Raw genomic sequence first — 16,511 nt, 5'->3', positions numbered from 1 at the left:
AAGATTGTCTATTGACATTTGGGCAGTACATGGATAGGAAGGATGAGAGAGATATGGGCGAATGCAGACAAATGGGATTAGTTTAGATTGGGTATCTTGGCCGGCATGCGTGAGTTGGGCCATGGATGAACCCGGGTGCTGTTAATAGACAATAGTTGCAGATAGACAACAGGTGCAGGAGTAGGCCATTCAGCCCTTCGAGCCAGCACCGCCATTCAATGTGATCATGGCTGATCATCCCCAATCAGTACCCCGTTCCTGCCTTCTCCCCATATCCCCTGACTCTGCTATCTTTAAGAGCCCTATCTAGCTCTCTCTTGAAAGCATCCAGAGAACCCGCCTCCACCGCCCTCTGAGGCAGAGAATTCCACAGACTCACAACTCTCTGTGAGAAAAAGTGTTTCCTCGTCTCCGTTCTAAATGGCTTAGCCATTCTTAAACTGTGGCCCCTGGTTCTGGACTCCACCAACATCGGGAACATGTTTCCTGCCTCTAGCAAGTCCAAACCCTTAATAATCTTATATGTTTCAATGAGATCCCCTCTCAACCTTCTAAACTCCAGAGAAGAGAGTGGTGAATCTGTGGAATTCTCTGCCTCAGAAGGTAGTTGAGGCCAGTTCATTGGCTATATTTAAGAGGGAGTTAGATGTGGCCCTTGTGGCTAAAGGGATCAGGGGGTATGGAGAGAAGGCAGGTACAGGATACTGAGTTGGATGATCAGCCATGATCATATTGAATGGTGGTGCAGGCTCGAAGGGCCGAATGGCCTACTCCTGCACCTATTTCTATGTTTCTATGTAAGACAAGCCCAGCCGCTCCATTCTCTCAGCATATGACAGTCCCGCCATCCCGGGAATTAACCTTGTAAACCTTCGCTGCATTCCCTCAATAGCATGAATGTCCTTCCTCAAATTAGGGGACCAAAAACTGCACACGTATCAGGATGGAGCCCGTGTCTCTGGCGCTGTGAGGCAGCAACTCCACCGTCGCGCCACCGTGCGGCCCAAATGGGACTTGCGTAGATGGGGCGATGTGGTGGGCATGGACAAAGTGGGCCGAAGGGCCAGTATCGCTGCTGTAAGGCTCTGTGCCTCTTCTGCTCGAAGCTCAACAATGTAAAGGAAGACCGCAGCTTTGCAGCCGCAGTGGTATCACATTCCTGCACAATGTTTGTTTCTGTCAAACTGGTTCTGGGTGTCGATTACTGGGTGGAACAACTTTCAGTCTCAGGCTTGACATCGCAGCTAAGCTTGACCAGCGGGGGAGAGTTTAGTTTAGAGATACAGCGTGGAAACTGGCTCCGGGTCTCTGCCGGCCAGCAATCCCCCGCACACTAACACATTAACCAACTAGGGACAATTTTTACATTTACCAAACCAATTAACTTACAAACCTGCACGTCTTTGGGGTGTCAAGTCAAGTTTATTTGTCACATACACATACAAGATGTGCAGTGAAATGAAAGTGGCAATGCCTGCGGATTGTGCAAAACAACAGAACAGAACAGTATTTACATTTTTTACAAAAGACACAACACAACGGTAAATGAGCCACTGGTGAGATTAGAGTTTACAGTCCCGATGGCCTGTGGGAAGAAACCGTCTCATCCTCTCTGTTTGCATAGCGTGACAGTGGAGGCGTTTGCCTGACCGTAGCAGCTGGAACAGTCTGTTGCTGGGAGGGTAGGGGTCCCCCATAATCAAAGTCAAAAGTCAAAGTAGCCTTTATCGTCATTCAGACCTTGCGGTCTGAACGAAATTTTGTTGCCTTGCAGTGTTGCTGGATCTGCACCTCCTGGTGTATAGGACCTGCAGGGGGGGCGAGTGTAGTTCCCATGGTGCGTTCGGCCGAACGCACTACTCTCTGCAGAGCCTTCCTGTCCTGGGCAGAGCAGTTCCCAAACCAGATCGAGATGTTGCCGGACAAGATGCTTTCCACAGCCCCAGAGTAGAAGCACTGGAGGATCCTCAAGTCAAGTCAAGTCAAGTCAAGTCAAGTCAAGTCAAGTCAAGTTTATTCGTCACATACACATACGAGATGTGCAGTGAAATGAAAAGTGGCAATGCTCGCAAATTGTGCAAAAAGACAAACAACCAAACAAACTATAAACACAATCATAAACACACACGTATTCTTTTACATATTAAATATTGGAAGGAAAAACGTTCAGTAAAGTTAGTCCCTCGTGAGTTTACAGTCCTAATGGCCTCTGGGAAGAAACTCCTTCTCAACCTCTCCGTTCTCACCGCATGGCAACGGAGGCGTTTGCCTGACCGTAGCAGCTGGAACAGTCCGTTGCAGGGGTGGAAGGGGTCTCTCATGATATTGTTGGCTCTGGAGTTGCACCTCCTGATGTATAGTTCCTGCAGGGGGGCAAGTGAAGTTCCCATAGTGCGTTCGGCCGAACGCACTACTCTCTGCAGATCCTTCTTGTCCTGGGCAGAGCAATTCCCAAACCAGATGGTGATATTTCCGGACAAGATGCTTTCCACAGCTGCTGCGTAGAAGCACTGGAGGATCCTCAGAGACACTCTGAATTTCCTCAATTGCCTGAGGTGGTAAAGGCGCTGCCTTGCCTTACTCATGAGTGCTGAGGCGTGTGATGTCCATGTCAGATCCTCAGAGATGTGGACTCCCAGATATTTAAAACAGTTCACCCTATCCACAGGATCCCCATTTATCCTCAATGGTGTGTACGTCCTCGGATGATGTGCCCTCCTAAAGTCCACGATCAGCTCCTTAGTTTTTTTGATATTCAAGAGGAGGCTGTTGTCCTGACACCAGAGTGCTAGACCAGCCACCTCCTCCCGGTAGGCCTTCTCATCGTTGTCTGAGATCAGGCCCACCACCACAGTGTCATCAGCAAACTTGATGATGGAGTTGGAGCTGAACCTAGCCACACAGTCATGTGTGTACAGGGAGTACAGTAGGGGGCTGAGGACGCAACCTTGGGGGCGATCCTGTGCTCAGGGTGAGGGACTTCGATGTATTCCCCCCCATCTTGACTACCTGGGGCCTGGCGGTGAGAAAGTCCAGGGCCCAGGCACACAGAGGGGTGTTGAGCCCTAATTCCATTAGCTTCTCGGCCAGTCTGGTGGGGACTATCGTGTTGAAGGCTGAACTGTAGTCTATGAACAGCATCCTCACGTAGCCCCCCTTCTGGCTGTCAAGATGGGAGAGAGCGGTGTGCAAAACCTGGGAGACCGCATCGTCCGTGGATCTGTTCGGACGGTATGCGAACTGTAACGGGTCCATGTTGCGAGGGAGGAAGGCGCAGATGTGTTTCTTCACCAGACTCTCCATATATGTTATATTTACCATATATGTATATAGAATGTATATGCTGTCCTTCGGTGATAGGGCTAGATAGGGCTCTTAAAGATAGCGGTTCAGGGGATATGGGGAGAAGGCAGGAACGGGGTACTGATTGGGGATGATCAGCCGTGATCACATTGAATGGCGTTGCTGGCTCGAAGGGCCGAATGGCCTATTCCGGCACCTTTTGTTTATTGTCCTCCCCACCATCGAAGGCATCTACAGGAGGCGCTGCCTCAAGAAGGCAGCCAGCATCATCAGAGACCCACACCACCCTGGCCACGCTCTCATCTCGCTGCTACCATCGGGAAGAAGGTACAGGAGCCTGAAAACCGTGACCTCCAGGTTCAAGAACAGCTTCTTCCCAACAACTTGAACATCACAACCAACAATAAACTCTGAACTACACTGGAGCATTGGTTTTGTGTTTTGCAATATTTAATATTTTTTAAGTATAAATACAGTGCCCTCCATAATGTTTGGGACATAGACCCATCATTTATTTATTTGCCTCTGCACTCCACAATTTGAGATTTGTCATAGAATAAAAATCCTGTGTGGTTAAAGTGAACATTGTCAGATTTTATTAAAGGTTATTTTTATATATTTTGGTTTCTGTCCTATCCATGTACCTGTCTAAATGTTACTTAAACGTTGGGATAGTCCCAGCCTCAACTACCTCCTCTGGCAGCTTGTTCCATACACCCACCACATCCTACCCCGGGAAAGGGTTTGATTGTCTACCCTATCTACACCTCTCATCATTTTATACATTTTATTTTAGAGATACAGCACGGAGACAGGCCCTTCAGCCCACTGGGCACATGCCAACCAGCGATCCCCGCACAGTAACACTATCTTACACCCATCGAGACATTTTTTTTAACATTTACCAAGCCAATTGACCTACAAACCTGTACGTCTTTGGAGCATGGGAGGAGGAGGAGGCCATTCGGCCCTTCGAGCCAGCATCGCCATTCAATGTGATCATGGCTGATCATCCCCAATCAGTACCCCATTCCTGCCTTCTCCCCATATCCCCTGACTCCGCTATCTTTAAGAGCCCTATCGAGCTCTCTCTTGAAAGTATCCAGAGAACCTGCCTCCACCGCCCTCTGAGGCAGAGAATTCCACAGACTCACAACTCTCTGTGTGAAAAAGTGTTTCCTCGTCTTCGTTTTAAATGGCTTACTCCTTATTCTTAAACTGTGGCCCCTGGTTCTGGACTCCCCCAACATCGGGAACATGTTTCCTGCCTCTAGTGTGTCCAAACCCTTAACAATCTTATATGTTTCAATGAGATTCCCTCTCATCCTTCTAAACTCCAGAGTGTACAAGCCCAGCTGCTCCATTCTCTCAGCATATGACAGTCCCGCCATCCCGGGAATTAACCTTGTAAACCTACGCTGCACTCCCTCAATAGCAAGAATGCCCTTCCTCAAATTAGGGGACCAAAACTGCACACAATACTGCAGGTGTGGTCTCACTAGGGCCCTTCATAGACTGATGAACAAGGACCCCCAGATCCCATTGTACTTCACCAAAACATTACCTATTTCCTTCGCTCCATAGATGCTGCTGCACCCACTGGGTTTCTCCAGCATTTTTGTCTACCTTTGATTTTCCAGCATCTGCAGTTCCTTCTTGATCATTAAAAAGTTAGTTAACTTTAGAATGAACAATTTATTTTCATTTTCTTGAAGTTAGTACCTAGTAGTTAGATGTTTACAAAACAGTGTACATTTTGAAGTATATCTAATTTCTTGGATGTGGCCTTATTAGATTACAGCTGAATGAATGCAGCATTCCAACATGTAAAGGTTCCCCACCCCTGCTCTAAGCACTGCTCCCTAATTACCATCTTAATGGAGACATTTAAATGATGGTAGTTGCCACATTCTTTCTTCCTAATTAATTCCCCCCTGTCCCAACCCATTGGCAATTGATCAGGATATTCACATACCACCAGGTTTAATTCTAGGCATTTTCACCAAAGATCTCTAGCTCTGCTATAGGATCTTTGATTTTCACTGGGACGTTTAACTTGGAGAGTGTGCAGAGGAGGTTTAACAGAACGATGCCTGGATTACAAGGTGTTAGTTACAGGGAGAGGTTTGGATTGTTTTCTCTGGAACGCCTGAGGTTGTGAGGATAGAAGTGTCGAGGTGGCACAGAGTAGAGTAGAGTCGCTGCCTTACAGCGAATGCAGCGCCAGAGACGACACAAAGCTAGATGGCAGCGTGAACTGTGAGGAGGATGCTATGAGAATGCAGGGTGACTTGGACAGGTTGGGGGAGTGGGCAGATGCTTGGCAGATGCAGTTTAATGCGGATAAATGTGAGGTTATCCACTTTGGTAGCAAAAACAGGAAAGCAGATTACTATCTAAATGGTGTCAAGTTGGGAAAAGGGGAAGTCAAGTCAAGTCAAGTCAAGTCAAGTCATGTTTATTTGTCACATACACATACGAGATGTGCAGTGAAATGAAAAGTGGCAATGCTCGCGGACTTTTGTGCAAAAGACAAACAACCAAACAACCAAACAAACTATAGACACAATCATACCACACATATTCTTTTACATAATAAATAATGAAGGGAAGAACGTTCAGTAGAGTTAGTCCCTGGTGAGATTGGCATTTACAGTCCGAATGGCCTCTGGGAAGAAACTCCCAGTACAACGGGATCTGGGGGGTCCTTGTACATGAGTCTATGAAAGTAAGCATGCAGGCACAGCAGGCAGTGAAGAAAGCGAATGGCATGTTGCCCTTTATAACAAGAAGAATCGAATATCAGAGTAAAGAGGTCCTTCTGCAGTTGTACAGAGCCCTAGTGAGACCACACCTGGAGTATTGTGTGCAGTTTTGGTCCCCTAATTTGAGGAAGGACATTCTTGCTATTGAGGGAGTGCAGCGTAGGTTTACAAGGTTAATTCCCAGGATGGCGGGACTGTCATATGCTGAGAGAATGGAGCAGCTGGGTTTGTACACTCTGGAGTTTAGAAGGATGAGAGGGTATCTCATTGAAACATATAAGATTGTTAAGGGCTTGGTCACGCTAGAGGCAGGAAACATGTTCCCGATGTTGGGGGGTCCAGAACCAGGGGCCACAGTTTAAGAATAAGGGGTAAGCCATTTAGAATAAGAGGTAAGCCATTTAGATGAGGAAACACTTTTTCACACAGAGAGTTGTGAGTCTGTGGGATTCTCAGAGGGCGATGGAGGCCGGTTCTCTGGATACTTTCAAGAGAGAGCTAGATAGGGCTCTTAAAGATAGCGGAGTCAGGGGATATGGGGAGAAGGCAGGAATGGGGTACTGATTGTGGATGATCAGCCATGATCACATTGAATGGCGGTGCTGGCTTGAAGGGCCAAATGGCCTACTCCTGCACCTAATATCTATTGTCCAGTTGGCCCCACTCTAACAAGCTGCGTAACCAGACACTGGTCTCCAGTGAAGAACACTGTCAGTGAATCGCCCAATACAGGTAGATGCACACAGTCTCTTACCCAGAGTAGGGTACCCTCAACACCAGCAAAACCAAGGAACTGATTGTGTACTTTGGAAGGAGTAGGATGGGGACCCACAGCCCCGTTTATATCAACGAGTCGATGGTTGAAAGGGTCAAGAGCTTCAAATTCCTGGGCGTGCACATCTCTGAAGATCTTTCCTGGTCCCAGAACACTAACGCAATTATTAAGAAAGCACATCAGCGCCTCTACTTCCTGAGAAGGTTACGGAGAGTCGGTTTGTCAAGGAAGACTCTCTCTAACTTCTACAGGTGCACAGTAGAGAGCATGCTGACCGGTTGCATCGTGGCTTGGTTCGGCAACTTGAGCGCCCTGGAGCGGAAAAGATTACAAAAAGTAGTAAACACTGCCCAGTCCATCATCGGCTCTGACCTTCCTTCCATCGAGGGGATTTATCGTAGTCGCTGCCTCAAAAAGGCTGGCAGTATCATCAAAGACCCACACCATCCTGGCCACACACTCATCTCCCTGCTACCTTCAGGTAGAAGGTACAGGAGCCTGAAGACTGCAACGTCCAGGTTCAGGAATAGCTACTTCCCCACAGCCATCAGGCTATTAAACCTGGCTCAGACAAAACTCTGAACATTAATAGCCCATTATCTGTTATTTGCATTTTATCAGTTTATTTATTCATGTGTGTATATATTTATATAATGGTATATGGACACACTGATCTGTTCTGTAGTCAATGCCGACTATGTTCTGTTGTGCTGAAGCAAAGCAAGAATTTCATTGTCCTATCAGGGACACATGACAATAAACTCTCTTGAATCGAGGACCAGAGGACATACGTTTAAGGTGAAGGGGAAAAGATTTAATTGGAACCTGAGGGGTAACTTTTTCACACAAAGGGTGGTGGACATATGGAACGAGCTGCCGGAGGAGGTAGTTGAGGCAGGGACTATCGCAATGTTTAAGAAACAGTTAGGTAGACACAAAATGCTGGGGTAACTCAACGGGACTGGCAGCATCTCTGGAGAGAAGGAATGGGTGACATTTTGGGTCGAGACCCTTTGTCAGGCTGATGTCAGGGGAGTGGGCAGGACAGAGATAGAAACAGTTAGACAGGTACATGGATAGGACAGGTTTAGAGGGATATGGACCAAACACAGGCAGGTGGGACTAGTGTAGTTGGGACATGTTGGAGTGTAATTAGTTTAATCAGGGGGTGGTGAATCTGTGGAATTCATTGCCACAGACCATGTGGAAGCAGTCAATGGATTTTGTTTGTAAGGCAGAGATAGATAGATTCTTGATTAGTGCGGGTGTCAGGGGTTATGGGGAGAAGGCAGGAGAATGTGGTTAGGAGGGAGAGATAGATCAGCCATGATTGAATGGCGGAGTAGACTTGATGGGCTGAATGGCCTAATTCTGCTCCTATCACATGAACTTTATATGAACTTATGAAGTTGAACTTCTGAAGTTGGTCGGCGTGGGCAAGTTGGACAGAAGTGCCAGTTTCCACACTTTGTGAATCTATGACTCAATAAGTGGTAAGTCATGCAAGATGCTCTATGTCTGCATGTAAATGGGCAGATTGGTTCAGTACTGGGACAAAGCCAATGTGATGTAATGGTGACACATTGAGGTTGGGTTCAGATCCATAACGATTCAGGGAGGTCACGGTGGCCCTGCGGTAGAGTTGCTGCCTTACAGCGAATGCAGCGCTGGAGGCCCGGGTTCATTCCTGACTATGGGTACTGTCTGTACGGAGTTTGCACGTTCTCCCCGTGACCTGCGTGGGTTTTCTCCGAGATCTTTGGTTTTCTCCCACACTCCAAAAACGTACAGGTTTGCAGGTTAATTGGCTTGGTAAATGTAAACATTGTCCCTCGTGAGACCACACCTGGAGTATTGTGTGCAGTTTTTGTCCCCTAATTTGAGGAAGGACATTCTTGCTATTGAGGGAGTGCAGTGTCGGTTCACCAGGTGAATTCCCGGGATGGCAGGACTGTCATATGCTGAGAGAATGGAGCGGCTGGGCTTGTACACTCTGGAGTTTAGATGGATGAGAGGATATCTCATTGAAACATATAAGATTATTAAGGGTTTCTATGGACACGCTTTCTATGGACACGCTTTAGGCAGGAAACATGTTCCCGATGTTGGGGGAGTCCAGAACCAGGGGCCACAGTTTAAGAATAAGGAGTAAGCCATTTAGAACGGAGACGAGGAAACACTTTTTCTCACAGAGATTGGTGAGTCTGTGGAATTCTCTGCCTCAGAGGGCGGTGGAGGCAGGTTCTCTGGTTGCATTCAAGAGAGAGCTAGATAGGGCTCTTAAAAATAGCAGTCAGGGGATATGGGGAGAAGGCAGGAACGGGGTACTGATTGTGGATGATCAGCCATGATCTCATTGAATGGCGGTGCTCGCTCGAAGGGCCGAATGGCCTACTCCTGCACCTATTGTCTATTGTCTATTGTCAGTCAAGATCTCTTTCTAACGAAGTCCGACCAAGGATAGTACGAGTGTTTAAGAAGGAACTGCAGATGCTGGAAAAATCGAAGGTAGACAAAAAATGCTGGAGAAACTCAGCGGGTGAGGCGGCATCTATGGAGCGAAGGAATAGGTGACGTTTCAGGTCGAGACCCTTCTTCAAGGGTAGTCCGAGAGTCAATAATGAGGTAGATGGTCGTTCAGGACTGCTCTCTGATTGTGGTAGGATGATTCAGTTGCCTGATAACAGCTGGGAATGAATTGTTCCTGCTTCGGGAAGGTTGGGCAGTAATGTTATGGGCTATGGTGTAAGGGGGAAACTGTTTCCCTGTCGCTTCCTGGCGGGGATGCAACTATTTCTCCGAGTCGTGTCCTTGCCCCCCACCTCGCGGCCTACCAGCTGGATCGGAGCGGCCTTTCCTGCCGGGGACAGAGAAGCGGACCAGAGCTGCAACAGCGGCAGCGCAGCGCTGGACTCACCGCAGAGCGGGCGATGCCTACCTGGGTCGCCGTTTGGAGCTCCGGAGCGTTGGGCCGCTGCTCCAACATCGTGGAGCTCTGGTTTGGAGAGCACCCAAAGCGGGCGGCACTGACCGTCCTGGTGGTGACATTGTGGTGTCCTGGGGCCCTTTGCCGTGGGCCGCCAGAGTTGCATCTCCGCCCAGCGCGGCCCGTGGACTTCGGGAGCCGCGGACTCCGGTAGGAGGTGGCCGACTCTGATGTCCAGGCCGCTGAGGAGGTCCCCCAGCCCTGACGTCGGACTTACATCATCCCGGCGAGCGGGCCTGAACATCGTGACTGCGGAGGGCTCGGGGAGGCCCCAACCACGGGTGAACAGTGGGGAACATTAGAGGGAGAGACTGACTTTGATGCCTTCCCTCACAGTAGGAAACTTTGAATCTGCTGTGTGGGAATGTTTTATGTTGAATTCTATCGTGTGGTGTGTTATTTATTTTATTGTATGGGTGTATGGTGATCACATTTCACTGTGCCATCTGGTACATGTGACAAATAAATGTATCTTGTATTTAAGAAGGAACTGCAGTTGCTGGAAAATCGAAGGTACACAAAAATGCTGGAGAAACTCAGCGGGTGCAGCAGCATCTATGGAGCGAAGGAAATAGGCAACGTTTCAGGCCGAAACCCTTTGGGTTTCGGCCCGAAACGTTGCCTATTTCCTTCGCTCCATAGATGCTGCTGCACCCGCTGAGTTCCTCTTGTATCTTGATGGAGTTTCAATACTGATGATTCGACCAACGCCCCAGCCTGTAAGCCCCTGCTAATCCTTTGCGTATCGCAATCTCCTGCAACAGGGTGTGAGCAGAGCAGGGTGATCCCAGCCAAAGATCCGAGCTGAGACCTGGCACACCTCCTCCCCTCTCATCACCGGAAGAACCAGTTTAGGCGACTTCTACCAGCTGTGCATTCATTCTGACCAAAGATCCTACAGCGAGCAAGTTAAACCACTCGACGGAAAAGACGGAGTACGGTCGTGGGCAGATTCACGGGTCAGTTTCGGCCCCATTTCCGTAACCGGCTTCCGTCTCTGCAACAAAGATCCCGTAGGATACGAGTGCGGAGACGGAAGCCGGTTACGGAAACATCCTCGTAAAAATAAACGTTATTTGGTAAAAATCTTCTCCTCATTTTCAGAATTATAATTTATTAACACAAACTGTTCCCCCACAACGTTGACTACACTGCGAGTCGGGTCGGGTCGGGTCGGGTCGGGTTACTGAAATGGATGAAAAAAAGGCCCACGTTCCGCTCCGTTGCGTACTACACGTCAGCCCATTGCATTTGGCAGGAGTGGCCTATCTTGCTCCGCTATAGGATCTTTGATTCTGAGCTTGTTTTCTCAGTTACCAAGTTTAGTTTTGTTTAATTCAGAGATACAGTGTGGAAACAGGCCCTTCAGCCCACCGAGTCCGCACCGACCAGCGATCCCCGCTCACTAGCACATCTGGGACAATTTACAATGATACCAAGTCAATTGACCTACAAACCTGCACGTCGCTGTAGAGTAGGGGGAAACCGGAGCACCCGGAGAAAACCCACGTGGTCACAGGGAGAACGTGCAAACTCCATATAGACAGACAGCACCCGTAGTCAGGATTGAACCTGGGTCTCTGGTGTTGTAAGGCAGCTCTACCGCTGCGCCACCGTGCAGCCAATGAAAGAAACCACTGCTTATTCTTTAAGCAAGCCTGAAAATGTGTCCTGATTCAACATGTCAGCTGTCCATGTTCTCCACAGATGCTGCCTGACCCGCTGAGTTACTCCAGCACTCTGTGAAACGTCACCTATCCATGTTCTCCACAGATGCTGCCTGACCCGCTGAGTTACTCCAGCACTCTGTGAAACGTCACCTATCCATGTTCTCCACAGATGCTGCCTGACCCGCTGAGTTACTCCAGCACTCTGTGAAACGTCACCTATCCATGTTCTCCACAGATGCTGCCTGACCCGCTGAGTTACTCCAGCACTCTGTGAAACGTCACCTATCCATGTTCTCCACAGATGCTGCCTGACCCGCTGAGTTACTCCAGCACTCTGTGAAACGTCACCTATCCATGTTCTCCACAGATGCTGCCTGACCCGCTGAGTTGTACAGGGCCCTAGTGAGACCACACCTGGAGTATTGTGTGCAGTTTTGGTCCCCTAATTTGGGGAAGGACATTCTTGCTATTGAGGGAGTGCAGCATAGGTTTACAAGGTTAATTTCCGGGATGGCGGGACTGTCATATGCTGAGAGAATGGAGCAGCTGGGCTTGTACACTTTGGAGTTTAGAAGGATGAGAGGGTATCTCATTGAAACATATAAGATTGTTAAGGGTTTGTACACGCTAGAGGCAGGAAACATGTTCCCGATGTTGGGGGAGTCCAGAACCAGGGGCCACAGTTTAAAAATAAGGAGTAAGCCATTTAGAACGGAGACGAGGAAACACTTTTTCTCACAGAGAGTGGTGAGTCTGTGGAATTCTCTGCCTCAGAGGGCGGTGGAGGCCGGTTCTCTGGATGCTTTCAAGAGAGAGCTAAATAGGGCTCTTAAGAATAGCGGAGTCAGGGGATATGGGGAGAAGGCAGGAACGGGGTACTGATTGGGGATGATCAGCTATGATCACATTGAATGGCGGCGCTGGCTCGAAGGGCCGAATGGCCTACTCCTGCACCTATTGTCTGTTGTCTATTGTCTAACCCAAACACCCCATCTACATTAGTCCCACCTGCCTGTGCTTGGCCCATATCCCTCCAAGCCTGCCCTATCCATGTACCTGTCTCACTGTCTCTTAAACATTGCGATACTACCTGCTTTCCGCTGACTGGTTAACACGCGACAACAAGCTTTTCACTGTACCTCAGTACACGTGACAATAAACTAAACTCAAACAAAACTATACTTAAGATAGACACACAAAAATGCTGCAGCATCTCTGGAGAGAAGGATTAGGTGAGGTTTCCTGCACCTATTGTCTATTGTTACTCCGGCACTGTATTTTTTTAACAGGTTATTTGGAGTCAAATACTAAACGATTTTCTGCAAAGTAGATATAATTTTTTTAAATTATTCGGGAGATGGACTGGGTGATCTTTTACCCAGAGTAGTGGAATCAAGAACCAGAGGACATGGGTTTATGGTGAGAGGGGAAAGATTTAATACGAACCTGATGATCAGCAACATTTTCACACATAGGGTGGTGGGCGTCAAGTCAAGTTTATTCGTCACATACACATACGAGATGTGCAGTGAAATGAAAACTGGCAACGCTCGCGAATTGTGCAAAAAAACTACAAAACAGAATGGAACAGAATCAGTAATTACATATTTGTGGGAGAAAAAAAAGGAAGTAACAGCAATTTAAAAAATACACCACACTACAGTAGAGTGGTTCAGTAAACGTAGTCCCTGGTGAGGTAGGAGTTTACAGTCCGAATGGCCTCTGGTAAGAAACTCCTTCTCATCATCTCCGTTCTCACCGCATGGCAACGGAGGCGTTTGCCTGATCGTAGCAGCTGGAACAGTCCGTTGCTGGGGTGGAAGGGGTCTCTCATGATCTTGTTGGCTCTGGAGTTGCACCTCCTGATGTATAGTTCCTGCAGGGGGGGCGAGTGTAGTTCCCACAGTGCGTTCGGCCGAACGCACTACTCTCTGCAGAGCCTTCTTGTCCTGGGCAGAGCAGTTCCCAAACCAAATGGTGATATTTCCGGACAAGATGCTTTCCACCGCCGCTGAGTAGAAGCACTGGACGATCCTTGTAGACACTCTGAATTTCCTCAATTGCCTGAGGTGGTAAAGGCGCTGCCTTGCCTTACTCACCAGTGCTGCAACGTGTGATGTCCATGTCAGATCCTCAGAGATGTGGACTCCCAGGTATTTAAAGCAGCTCGCCCTATCCACAGTATCCCCATTTATCCTCAGTGGTGTGTACGGAACGAGCTGCCGGAGGAGGTAGTTGAGGCTGGTACAGGTACATGATAGGCATGGATTATATGGGTAAGGACTCATCGCAGGCAGGTGGGACCAGCTTGGTTTACATCATGAGCATTAGGCATAGAATTAGTCCATTCGGCCCATCGAGTCTGTTCCGCTATTCGATCGTGTCTGATCTATTTTTCTTTCTCAATCCCATTCTCCTGCCTTCTCTCCATAATAGGGCATTTTGGTCACCTTGGTCGGCATGGGTGAGCTGGGTTGAAGGGCCTGTTTCCGTGCTGCGTGTCACTAGGATTCTGTGTAATTGTGGGGTCAGAGACTTCTGAACAGTTGAATTTATTATCCCTTGTACCGAGGTACAGTGGAAAGCTTCTGCTGCAGAAATACAATACATGATTACAATCGAGCCGTCCACAGTGTACAGACACATGATGATATTTTATACAAGGTAAAGGGAGTCTATCGGCTGTGATATGGGATGGGTGAGCTGCTCGCAGGCAGTGGGCTGGGACAGAACTGCTCCTGTTTCATCGGTGAGTCACGGTGGTGCAGCGGTAGAGTTGCTGCCTCACAGCGCCAGAGACCCGGGTTCCATCCCGACTACGGGTGCTGTCTGTACGGAGTTTGTACCTTCTCCCCGTGATCTGCGTGGGTTTTCTCCGAGATCTTCAGTTTCCTCCCACACTGTTGTGGTGCTTAGCATTCCCCTTGTACCTGGGCCCTGGACTTTATCACCACCAGGCCCCAAGTGGTCAAGATGGGGGGAAATACATCGAAGTCCCTCACCCTGAGCACAGGATCCCCCCCAGGGTTGCATCCTCAGCCCCCTATTGTACTCCCTGTACACACGACTGTGTGGCTAGGTTCAGCTCCAACTCCATCATGCTGATGACACTGTGATGGTGGGCCTGATCTCAGACAATGATGAGAAGGCCCACAGGAGGAGGTGGCTGATCTAGCACTCTGGTGTCAGGACAACAGCCTCCTCTTGAATGTCAAAAAAACGAAGGAGCTGATCATGGACTTTAGGAGGGCACATCATCCGAGGGAGTACACTCCATTGAGGATAAATGGGGATCCTGTGGATAGGGTGAGCTGTTTTAAATACCTGGGAGTCCACATCTCTGAGGATCTGACATGGACAACACACGTTGCAGCACTGGTGAGTAAGGCAAGGCAGCGCCTTTACCACTTCAGGCAGCTGAGGAAATTCAGAGTCTCTCTGAGGATCCTCCAGTGCTTCACGAGGAAAGCTGCAGGTCCTGATGGCATCTCGGGGCGAGTACTCAAGTCCTGTGCTACGCAGCTAGCTCTGGTGCTCACTACAATATTCAACCTCTCCCTGGCCAAGTCTGTGGTCCCTGCCTGCTTCAAAAAATCCATCATTGTACCGGTACCAAAAAATGCCTCCCCAGCAATGTCTGAATGACTACCGTCCAGTGGCCCTTACCTCAGTAGTCATGAAATGCTTTGAGAGGCTGGTGAAGAATCACATCTGCGCCTTCCTCCCTCGCAACATGGTCCCGTTACAGTTCGCATACCGTCCGAACAAATCCACGGACGATGCGGTCTCCCAGGTCTTGCACACCGCTCTCTCTCATCTGGACAGCCAGAAGGGGGGCTACGTGAGGATGCTGTTCATAGACTTCAGTTCAGCCTTCAACACGATAGTCCCCACCAGACTGGCCGGGAAGCTAATGGAATTAGGGCTCAACACCCCCCTGTGTGTCTGGGTCCTGGACTTTCTCACCGCCAGGCCCCAGGTAGTCAGATGGGAGGGAATACATCGAAGTCCCTCACCCTGTGCACAGGATCGCCCCAGGGTTGCGTCCTCAGCCCCCTACTGTACTCCCTGTACACACATGACTGTGTGGCTAGGTTCAGCTCCAACTCAATAATTAAGTTTGCTGATGACACTGTGGTGGTGGGCCTGATCTCAGACAACGATGAGAAGGCCTACCGGGAGGAGGTGGCTGATCTAGCACTCTGGTGTCAGGATAACAGCCTCCTCTTGAACATCAAAAAAACTAAGGAGCTGATCATGGACTTCAGGAGGGCACATCATCCGAGGATTTACACACCATTGAGGATAAATGGGGATCCTGTGGATAGGGTGAACTGTTTTAAATATCTGGGAGTCCACATCTCTGAGGATCTGACATGGACATCACACGCCTCAGCACTCGTGAGTAAGGCAAGGCAGCGCCTTTACCACCTCAGGCAATTGAGGAAATTCAGAGTGTCTCTGAGGATCCTCCAGTGCTTCTACTCAGCGGCTGTGGAAAGCATCTTGTCCGGAAATATCACCATTTGGTTTGGGAACTGCTCTGCCCAGGACAAGAAGGCTCTGCAGGGAGTAGTGCGTTCAGCCGAACGCACTATGGGAACTACACTTGCCCCCCTGCAGGAACTATACATCAGGAGGTGCAACTCCAGAGCCAACAAGATCAAGGGAGACCCCTTCCACCCCTGCAATGGACTGTTCCAGCTGCTACGGTCAGGCAAACGCCTCCGTTGCCATGCGGTGAGAACAGAGAGGATGAGAAGGAGTTTTTTCCCAGAGGCCATTCGGACTGTAAACTCCTATCTCACCAGGGACTAACTCTACTGAACCATTCTACTGCTTTTTTTAAAATTGCTGTTTTTTTTCCTTTTTCTTCCCTCCCACAAATATGTAATATGTGATTCTGTTCCATGCTGTTTGTAGTTTGTTTGTCTTTTTGCACAAAGTCCACGAGCATTGCCACTTTTCATTTCACTGCACATCTCGTATGTGTATGTGACGAATAAACTTGA

The 16,511-nt window shown here is 48.8% G+C and overlaps 1 long non-coding RNA gene across 1 annotated transcript; it reads right to left on the bottom strand.

Moving 5' to 3' along the window:
* Positions 1-650: 650 nt before the first annotated feature.
* On the bottom strand, positions 651-10,917 carry LOC116973712. Its single transcript, XR_004412112.1, has 3 exons — positions 10,717-10,917; positions 3,599-3,606; positions 651-661 (listed from the first exon to the last, which is right to left on the bottom strand). It is a non-coding gene; the product is annotated as an uncharacterized LOC116973712 (long non-coding RNA).
* Between the last annotated feature and the right edge of the window lie 5,594 nt (positions 10,918-16,511).

This window comes from Amblyraja radiata, chromosome 5, assembly GCF_010909765.2.
Source record: "Amblyraja radiata isolate CabotCenter1 chromosome 5, sAmbRad1.1.pri, whole genome shotgun sequence".
Lineage (NCBI taxonomy): Eukaryota > Metazoa > Chordata > Chondrichthyes > Rajiformes > Rajidae > Amblyraja > Amblyraja radiata.
Note: the sequence above shows the minus strand (reverse complement) of the source record. Positions and strands in the feature narration are given on the sequence as shown.